Source organism: Nematolebias whitei, chromosome 10 (assembly GCF_014905685.2).
Source record: "Nematolebias whitei isolate Nwh7 chromosome 10, NemWhi1, whole genome shotgun sequence".
Classification (NCBI taxonomy): Eukaryota; Metazoa; Chordata; class Actinopteri; order Cyprinodontiformes; family Rivulidae; genus Nematolebias; species Nematolebias whitei.
The window spans coordinates 47,543,544-47,554,981 of record NC_056507.1 but is presented as its reverse complement, the minus strand read 5'-3'; positions in this window follow the sequence as shown (position 1 = coordinate 47,554,981).

The window sequence follows — 11,438 nt, the reverse complement described above, 5'->3', positions numbered from 1 at the left end:
CACTTAGGTGGTGTAAATCAACTCTTTACCTGGAGGAGATGTCTCCAATGATACGAAGTTCCATTCAACGCACCCTTTCAGCGTCTCCGTAGGAACAGCTGTGAATCGTCCGAAGTAGTGACGGTACTTGTTCGACACAAGTTCACCTCCCAGTGGACTCACAAGAGGAGTAAGTCCGTCAGAGTTCCACTCAGATGTGGAAGATTGCATAATTCCCACAAGACTCGGAAGAACTCCGGCTCATGTCTGGAACTCCTGTTCTCTCCAGCGTTCCGCACTCTCCTCCAACACGACTCGAGCTCGACTGGAGCTGCTCTCTGCAAACGACTGAAGCTGGTTTGAACTAGGAAGTACCGACATTTAAAGAGTTCTATTTCTGGTTCATTTGGGAGGTTCCTGATTGGTCAAATCGACCAGACAGGGGTGTGTTTTTGTGACGTAAGAGGTCACTAGAAGTCAGAAAAACAGAAAATGTTTTGGAACAGATTGAAAATGTTTTAGAGACAGACGAGAGAAATGTTTGGACGAGTTGGGTGAAAACAGGTGCCAGCTTCTCTATATTACGTCTGAGAGGATTTAAAAACATGACAGTTCGTTCCAACAACTTGTCTTCGACCTTTGACCAACTTCACAATTTGCTCATTTCAGACAGAAGATCAGAAAATGCATGAATTACTCCGTAACACATTCCAATTTGATTTCTACTTTGAATGAGGATTAAAAATCACTAATACTGTTTCACAGTTGATTTAAAAATGAGTAGTTCACTTCAACATTTAAAAATGGTTTGAACTAAACACACTTTAATTATCAAAACATTTGTAAAATAGTAATGATAATAGAAAAAGAGAGTGTTCTTTCAATTGATCAGTGCAGGACACTTAGAAAGTCTCTGGATGAACTTAATCTTGTGTTTCTGGACTCAAATCAATGAAATACAGTTCTTGTCCCAGGAAGGCCAGATTTGACCTGAGGCTTAGTTCACTACACACTTGTCCAAATCTCCAAGATGGAGCATGCTGAAGGTGTGGGGCCAGACCTGAAAGTTTGACCTCTTGCCATGAAAAATTAAACTGACATCTTGAATTGGACCAGAACCGAACCGAGGTGGCTGTGGGGGATTTCGTCTTCAACAGAGCCGGTCTCAGCTTCAGTGAGCAGCCCGTTACTTTTACCGAAGGACGATCCACCTCCGTGGAGTCATTGTGTTCACCTGGAGGAGACGCTCCGGTGCTTTGAAGCGCCGCCGGATCGGAGCAGAACCGCGCCGCCGGACTGGGCCGCCGGACTGGGCCGCCGGACCGGAGCAGAACCGCACCGCCGGACTGGGCCGCCGGACCGGAGCAGAACCGTGCCGCCGGACTGGGCCGCCGGACCGGAGCAGAACCGCGCAGCCAGACTGGGCCGCCGGACCGGAGCAGAACCGGGCCAGGGATATCTTCAGCCTCTTCGTCTCTCGTGCTTGGAGCGCCGGAGCCGAACTGGAGCAGAACCGGACCGGACCAGTTGCCGACTTCAGCCTCAGCCTCTCAGGTCAGTCTCGCTTTTCACCGGGGGTGCCCCGTGCTGTCGGGTGCTGAGAAGCGGAGGAGCAGAGTGAAGGAGCGGGTCTGCGTGGTGCTCGAGAGAAGTTCGGAGTTTGTATCGGAGCTGCTGCAGGCCTCCATCCAAAATCACCTGGATAATAATTAATTTTATTCCGGATCACGCTGTTGGCCCCTGTTGACCTAAAACGAGCTTGGACCATGTCTTTCACTTCAAGAGGATTTTCTGGCAGCTCGCTCTGCTATTTGCTGCGAATTAACTGTTTCTGTTTTGGCCTGTTGATTCTGGACCCAGCTTCTGTTTCCCATGGGAGCATCTATCCATCCATCCATCCATCCATCCATCCATCCATCCATCCATCCTTCGTCACTGGGGGGCCGGGGCCCCCCTCAGCCCAACTCAAACTGCAGTTGGGCCAACTCGTCGGGTTTGTTTGCCCATTTGAACTGTGACGTTTTATGGTCTGAAACTTTTCTGTATCATTCATATTACTGTCACTATTTTCAGTTCTCAGATTATCTGGAGTCACTGAATCTTGTTAATACACCTGAATCTGTCCATCACTGCAACTTTCACTGTTTTTGGGTTCTGAAAGATCACGTCTTCATTAATGTTTCTCATGGTTCGATTATGGGGGCTAATTGTCACACTGTTAACTCCTGTAATTACACATCAGTCACAAAAAACTCAAGAAAATGTCTGATAATAATGTTGTTACTGCTCTCAGGGATTCAGCCCAACCCTGGACCCCCCACTAATTACAGCACACCAAATGACTTTAAAAACGCCTCTGGGATTCATTTTCTGCATGTAAACGCTCGTAGCCTTCTGAGAAAACTGGATGCTTTGAAAATCCTGGTCAGTTCTTCTGGGGCAGATGTTATCTTTATTTCTGAATCCTGGCTCAACAAATCTGTAATGAATAATGACGTGGCAATCAATGGATTTAACATCTACCGCTGTGATCGTCAAAAAAGGGGGGGGTGGAGTCATTATTTACATTAGAGATTCTCTGGTTTCTAGTCTTGTGACTTCCAAAACAATTCCAAACCAGTTTGAAGCCTTATCTGTAAACGTGACCTTGAATGGAGGCCAGATTTTAACTGTAGTCTGCTGCTATCGCCGCCCCCCCCCCCCCCCCCAGCTTCACCTGAGGCATTAACTGCCATGAAGGAATTTCTTGCTAATTTAAAATTTAAAGAGATCTTTTTGGCTGGAGATCTCAACATTGATTGGTGTAAGTCGACCCCCTCTGTGATAAATTCAAGGAATGTTGCTTGACTTTTAATCTTACCCAACGTATCAATTCTTTCACTAGATTAAATATAAACCATCCTGAAAATTCCTCCATCTTAGACCTGTTTCTAACTAATATGCCTCACAAATTCCCTGGTACAGGTGTATTCGCTGATCTTTTGAGTGATCACTGTGACAGCGGCTTTGAGAGATATTAAACTTCCACCTTCTAAGCCCAGATTAATTCAAAAAAGGGATTTGAAACGTTTTTGTGAACAGTCATTCCTCTGGGATCTGTCTCACTTTGACTGGCATCGTATTCTGTTAACTGATGACGTGAACTCTGCTTGGAACTATTTCCATAATAGTTTCATTTATTTTGTGAACAAACATGCTCCTTTTCGTCAGTTCAGAATAAAGGGACGAGACAGCCCCTGGTTTACTCCAGAGCTAGCTGACCTCCTGCACAGGAGAGATCATCTTTGGGACACAGCGAGAAAATCTGGCTCAGACACTGATTGGTTGAGTTTTCGACAGATGAGGAATAAATGCACAACTGCTGGCAAAGCAGCAAAATGCAACTATTTCTTATCTCAGACCTCCAAAAATCTAAATGACCCTAACAGATTCTGGAAAACCATCAAATCTCTCTCAGGCACCCCCCAATCATCTGACCTCCCATCACAACTTCTCATTAACTCTGTTCCTGTGTCAAAAAAGCACGAGATTCTGAACTGTCTCAACAAACATTTTGTTGCTTCTGGTTCTTTATTTGACACAGTTACTAATGGAAGATCAGCCACTTCACTTAATAACCAAAATTCTACAAATCAAATCCCTCCTACAAGTCAATCCTCAGTTAATCACAGCTTCTCTTTTTCTCCATTCTCAGTCAGTGAGGTCAATAAACTGTTAATAGATCTTGATCCTAAAAAATCTGCAGGTCCAGATGAACTTCCACCTTATTTCTTAAGGCTGGCCGCTCATATCATCACAGTCCCTGTGACCTACATCTTCAAATCTCTCCATAAGACAAAACTCCATCCCAGACACTTGAAAAACAGCCTTTGTTCTTCCTTTGCTGAAGGGAGGAGACCCCACCTCACTGAACAACTATCGACCAATCTCTAAACTCTGCATTTTAGCCAAGGTTCTAGAAAAACTGATAAACTCTCAAATCAAAAATTACCTGGACTCATTTAACATCTTACCACTTCACTGAAGGTTCTTAATGACGTTGTTGAAGCACTGGATGCTAAGGATTATTGTGCTGCACTTTTCTTAGACCTGTCTAAAGCTTTTGACACTGTGGATGATAACATCTTGTGTCATAAACTCTCAGAAATCGGTTTCTCAGATCACACCATTAGTTGGTTCTCTAACTATCTTTCAGACCGGAGGCAATGTGTTCAACATAATGGTACTTCCTCCAGTTATTTAACAGTCAACAATGGTGTAACACAAGGCTCAGTCTTAGGACCCACCCTCTTTACAATCTACATACATAATGTAGGTAAAAGCATCCCTAATGCATCCATACATTTCTATGCTGACGACACAGTTGTTTATTGTCGAGCTAAAACTGTTGCTAAGGCTTTCCAGCTTTTGAAATCTGCATTCAACATCATCCAGACTGATTTGTTTCGCCTCAAACTTGTCCTAAATGCTGTAGATGAACATATTCTGTGATATATTCATAAATTAAACGGATTAATTCATTTTTCTGGACTGAATAATATCGTGCATTGAATAATTAAAGATGTAACGTGAGACGTTAATTTCCTTTGACCCATCAAAATGAACGTGGTCATTTATTTTCAGAATCAAAATTTAACATCAAACATTTACATTAATTTGGCAAAATTGAAAATAACAACAGGTTAATTAATCAGTTTACAATTAGAAGACCATACGGCGATGGTTGAAAACCTTGCTTCACAACAGACATTTCTGAAAATATCTGGAATGATTTCTAGCAAAAAGAAGAGTTTAAAGATGGAAAGATGAAGTTTAGAGGGAGGGAAATGGTGTGTGAGTGAAAGTGTTGAACAGAACGGCACCCTCCATTCGAACCCAGCTTTCCTCGGTACGCTCGGTAGTAAACTCGACTCATTACCTCTCTGACGATGAATCAGTGGAAACGGAGTTCCAGTTAACGCTACCGGTCCAGCGTCTCCGTAGGATGGCAGAGAACCATCCGGAGTGGTGGCGGGACTTCATCAACAACAGTTCACCTCACGGGTGGACTCACATGAGTGGAGTCCGTCAGAAGTTCCACTCAGATGTGGAAGATTGCATAATTCCCACAAGACTCGGAAGAGCTCTGGATCATGTCTGGACTTCTGTTCTCCCCAGCACTTCTTCCGTTCAGTTCTGCTCCCAGAACTGAACTCGACTGCACTCGACTGGAGCTGCAAACGACTGAAGCTGGTTTGAACTAGGAAGTACCGACATTTAAAGAGTTCTATTTCCGGTTCATTTGGGAGGTTCCTGATTGGTCAAATCGACCAAACAGAGGTGTGTTTTTGTGATGTAAGAGGTTATTTAAAGTCAAGGAAAAAGATTGAGTTGTTTAAGAACAGACAGAAGATTGCTATGAAGATTCCAGACTTCGTGGAGTCAATTCTCTAGTATCTTTCTGTAAAAGTTAAACATGACACTTCTTTTTCAGTAAACTTGCAGTTGACCGAAACTTGACCTTTGACCAACTTACACAACTTGCTCATTGAAGACAGAAAATCAGACAATGCATCATTAACCTGATTTCTACTTTGAATGAGGATTAAAAGTCATTATTACTGTTTCACAGTTGATTAAAAATGATTAGTTCACTTCAACATTTAAAAATGGTTTGAACTAAACACACTTTGATTATCAAACATTTGTAAAATAGTAATGATAACAGAAAAAGAGAGTGTTCTTTCAATTGATCAGTGCAGGACACTTAGAAAGTCTCTGGATGAACTTAATCTTGTGTTTCTGGACTCAAATCAATGAAATACAGTTCAAGTCCCAGGAAGGCCCCTTAAAGCCAGATTTTGACCTGAGGCTTAGTTCACTACAATGCCGACAAAACCAAAGGGATGCTTTTTTCAAATAGGAAGTTGGTCCCAGCAGTTCTTCCTCCGATTTTATCCTCAAATGGTGTCCCCATTGAGTTTGTTGATTCCTATAAATATTTGGGTATCTTGGTCGACTCACATCTCTCTTTTAAGCTCCATGTGGAAAACTTGATAAAGAAACTGAAAGTTAAACTGGGTTTCTTTTTCAGAAACAGATCCTGTCTAACCCTGAATGCTAGAAAACGCCTTGTATCTGTGACTTTCCTTCCCTCAATTGATTATGGTGATATTATTTACATGAACGCTCCTACAAGAACCCTGCAGATGTTGGATGCTGTCTATCATGGTGCACTAAGATTCATAACTGGCTGTGATTATCGTACCCACCACTTCACTCTGTATTCATTGGTTAACTGGACATCATTAACTTCACGGAGACTCTCTCACTGGTATATTTTCATCTTTAAATCACTTCTTGGTCTGTTGCCTTCATACATCTCCTCCTACATGTCTCTGCGTGAGTGCAGCTACAGAGTGCGCTCTCAGGACATTATTACCTGCAGTGTTCCCTCAGTGAGGACTGAACTAGGCAAAAGGGCCTTCTCCTATTCCGCTCCTGTTTCCTGGAACATCTTACAAAAAGATTTGAAGCTCTCGACCTTGACCTCTCTAAGTGTCTTTAAGAATCTGTTGGACACCTGGCAGGGTCCAATGCTGACATGTTCCTGTTTTTAGTTTTCTACATTTGTCTTGGAATCTAGCTGTTTTTTGTTTTGTTACCTTTTCCTTTTAGCCATCCTATTTGTTAAAAAAAAAAAAAAAAAAACTGTAGTATGCTTTTTTATAACTGTTTATTGTTGTTGCTGTTGTCCATTGTTGTCATCTTTCTTTGTTGAAATCAGGTCTCTCTTGTAAATGAGTCCTCGAGGCTCAATGGGATTTACCTGTATAAATAAAGGTTGATTGATAAACGCTAATAGTTCATAAATGAAAACTGTCTGAAACATCAAACCTGCAATGATTGATCCACATCAGGTCCCCTGCAAGACTGAATGGTCAAATCATAACATCACTTAAGCCACGCCCCCTAACAACAGGAAGTGCAAAGTTTTACATTTAACATCCCAAGCTGACCCCTGTGATCTAATCAGCATGAGAGTGTGTCCAGTGACCAAAGACATGTTGGTGTAACTTGCTTTCTAACACTGATAGTTTTGGGTGGAGCATGTGGGCGGCGTGGCAAAGTAAAACGTAACGCCATCGCAATACGTTTGACTCTAAAATCCACAGATTTGAGCCGAGGTGCCTCAAAATCAGTATGATCGATCATTATCCACCCCTTGAACAGGCATCCATGATAAAGTGCCAATAGCCTCCACAGTGCCCACTAGCGCAACCTGCCACTTTTCAAAATACCCTACATTAACCTTAGTTTATCGTAGAAACACAAAATTTGGTACACTTCCCCAATTTTACAAGATGCACAAAAAACCCTCTGGCATGACAGCGTTGTACGATAAACAGAAAAGGTGGCCATTTTGGAATCCTGTCAAAATTTTCACACCTATTTGGCGGTTTATAGCCTGCACATTTTTCACTCAATCCTTTTCAAACTTAGTCATTTTGGTCAAGAGACATGGGGGATGAAAACTTATCTAAACGGTGCATTTCTGAGCATGCTGAAGGGGCGGGGCCAGACCTCAAAGTTTGAAATCTCGCCATGAAAAACGAAAAGCTAATAACTCCTACACGAAAACTGTCTGAGACATGAAACCTTCAGTGATTGATCCACAGTCCTTCCCCTGCAAGACTGAAGGGTCAAATAATGACATCACTTAAGCCACGCCCCTGACAACAGGAAGTGTAAAGTTTTATGTTGAACGCCCCAAGCTGACCCCTGTGATCTAATCAGCATTAGAGTGTGTCCAGTGACCGAACATGTTGGTGTAACTTGCTTTCCAACAATGACTGTTCTGGGTGGAAAATGTGGGTGGCGTGGCGAAATAAAACGTAACGCCGTCGCAATACGTTTGGCTGTAAATTCCACAGATTTGAGCCGATGGGCACCAAAATCAGTATGATCGATCATTATCCAACCCCTGAACAGGAATCCATGATAAGTGGCCAATAGCCTCTATAGCGCCCCCTACGTTATACTTACATTTATATCTCGGTCATACATCATACGATCTGCACCAGATTTTTTTGTGCTTGATCAGTGAGCAATTACAGACGCATTTGTATTGTTGTTTAACTTTTGACTCAAGTGCGCCCCCTAGATTATCCAAACAGTTATATCTCAGTGACATATCATCTGATATGCACCAGATTTTTTGTGCATGATGTGTGAGCACTTGTAGACACATTCTAGACACTTTTTTGTTTTCATTTAACATTTGACTCGAGTGCGCCCCCTACAATATTCTAGTAGTTTTATCTCAGTGATACATCATCCGATCTGAACGGAATATTTTGTGCTTGATCAGTGAACACCTACAGACACTTTGGTATTGTTGATTCATGACATTACTTAAGGCCCACCCACTCAGAGAATAAACTGTCAGTTATTGAGTGACTCTTCCAGCTTGACCCTGTGTAATTTATAAAAACGAAACTGTAACTGTTGATTACGACACGACATGTGGAAAAGCATAATGAAGTGCTCGTAAAACGTTTGCAACAAAACAGGAAGTCACAATAACTCTTGTCTGGAAAGTCGGATTTCACATATACTTGTAAGACCTGTTGCTGTAGCAGTAGTGAAATGGACAGAAGGCCATGTTAAACATTCAGAAAATGCGCATCGTGGTGAACGTGTGGGGGACTGGCATGACAGCGTTCACGATGGCGACTGGGTGGAGGGGCTGAAGCTCCTGCGGTAGCGGCATGGCCACGGAGATTCTTTTTTTCTGGCCTTTTCTGCCATTTTGGCTCTCATTGAAAATGAATGGAGCTCTCAATAAACAGACCAAGAGCGCCATCTGGCAGTTTTCAAAATACCCTACGCATTAACCTTACTTTGGCCTAGAAGCATGAAACTTGATAGACTTGTCCATTTCCCCAACATGGAGCATGCTTAAGGGGCGAGGCCACACTTGAAAGTTTGACCTCTCGCCATGAAAAATTAAAGGCTAATATCTCATAAAAACTGTCTGAAACATCAAACCTTCAGTGATTGATCCACATCAGGTCCCCTGCAAGACTGAATGGTCAAATCATGACATAAATTAAGCCACGCCCCATGACTACAGGAAGTGTAAAGTTTTACATTTATCATCTCAAACTGACCCCTGTCATCTAATCATCATGACAGTGTGTCCAGTGACCGAAGACATGTTGGTGTAACTTGCTTTCTAACACTGACAGTTTTGGGTGGAGCATGTGGGCGGCGTGGCGTGGCAAAGTAAAACGTAACGCCGTCGCAATACGTTTGGCTCTAAAATCCACAGATTTGAGCCGAGGTGCCTCAAAATCAGTATGATTGATCATTATCCACCCCTTGAACAGGCATCCATGATAAGTGGCCAATAGCCTCCACAGCGCCCACTAGCGCCACCTGCCACTTTTCAAAATATCCTACATTAACCTTAGTTTATCGTAGAAGCACAAAATTTGGTACACTTCCCCAATTCTACAAGATGCACAGAAAACTCTCTGGCACCAACGTTGTACGATACACAGAAAAGGTGGCCATTTTGGAATCCTGACCAAATTTTCACACCTATTTGGCGGTTTATAGCCTGCACACTTTTCGCTCAATCCTTTTCAAATTTAGTCATTTTGGTCAAGAGGCATGTGGGACAAAAAGTTATCTAAACCGTGCATTTCTGAGCATGCTGAAGGGGCGGAGCCAGATCTCAAAGTTTGACATTTCACCATGAAAAACAAAAAGCTAATAACTCCTACATGAAAACTGTCTGAGACATGAAACCTTCAGTGATTGATCCACATTCCGTCCCCTGCAAGACTGAATGGTCGAATCATGACATCGCTTAAGCCACGCCCCTGACAACAGGAAGTGTAAAGTTTTATGTTGAACGCCCCAAGCTGACCCCTGTGATCTAATCAGCATGATAGTGTGTCCAGTGACCGAACATGTTGGTGTAACTTGCTTTCCAACACTGACTGTTCTGGGTGGAGCATGTGGGTGGCGTGGCGAAGTAAAACGTAACGTCGTCGCAATACGTTTGGCTCTAAATTCCACAGATTTGAGCCGATGTGCACCAAAATTATTACGCTCGATCATTATCTACCCCTTGATAAATGGCCAATAGCCTCTATAGCGCCCCCTACGTCATACATCATCCAATCTGCACCAGATTTTTTGTGCTTGATCAGTGAGCAATTATACACACATTTGTATTGTTGTTTAACTTTTGACTCAAGTGCGCCCCCTAGATTATCCAAACGGTTATATCTCAGTGACATATCATCTGATATGCACCAGATTTTTTGTGCATGATATGTGAGCACTTATAGACACATTCCAGACACTTTTTTGTTTTTGTTTATTATTTGACTCGAGTGCGCCCCCTACATTATTCCATTAGTTATATCTCAGTGATACATCATCCGATCTGAACAAAATTTTTTGTGCTTGATCAGTGAGCACCTACAGACACTTTGGTATTGTTTATTCATGACATTACTTAAGGCCCACCCACTCAGAGAATAAACTGTCAGTTATTGAGTGACTCTTCCAGCTAGACCCTGTGTAATTTATAAAAAGGAAACTGTAACTGTTGATTATGACACGACATGTGGAAAAGCATATTTGAAGTGTTCGTCAAACGTTCTCAACAAAACAGGAAGTCACAATAACTCCTGTCTGGAAAGTCAGATTTCACGTATACTTGTAAGACCTGTAGCTGTACTAGTACTGAAATGGAAAGAAGGCCATGTCAAACAATCAGAAAATGTGCATCGTGGTGAACGTGTGGGGGACTGGCATGACAGCGTTCGTGATGGCAACTGGGTGGAGGGGCTGAAGCTCCTGCGGTCACAGCATGGCCGGAGCGGTGCTTTGCTGGGAGGGCCTTAAATGGCATTCACACGTGCATTTTCGAAGGAAATGCAAAAAAATTCTCTAGTTCCCATTGAGTGGAGAAAAGTTGTCATCTGTTGCTCTACAGAGTTTGAAGTCTCCTCACTTTGATTCTTTCTTTCTCCTGACACAGCCCGTGCATATGACCGTGGTTTTATTTGCAACCCGGTCACAATTATGTTATTCATACGGGTATATTGCTCTAAGTCAGCAACAAGATTCTCAAGAAAGGTAATGTTTCTATCCTTATCTATTTTCTGTAATTGTAGAGCCTTTACTTCCTCCAACAGATCCAGGATATTTCTTTGTTGTAACCTGATGGTTGAGACTTCCTCACCCAGAAAGTCTAGGTATTTCTTGAGATCTTCTGTCTCCCCTGCCGAGACAGTTCTTTACGGGGTCATTTTACTGTAGCAGGTCCTGGGCCTGGTTGTAGCAGCTCCAGGGCATGGAGCTAGCAGCTCTTGAGCCTGGTTTTAACAGCTCCTGGGTGTGGTTGAAGCAGCTCCTAAATCTGGCTGTAGCAGCTCCTGAGTCTGGTTGTAGTAGCT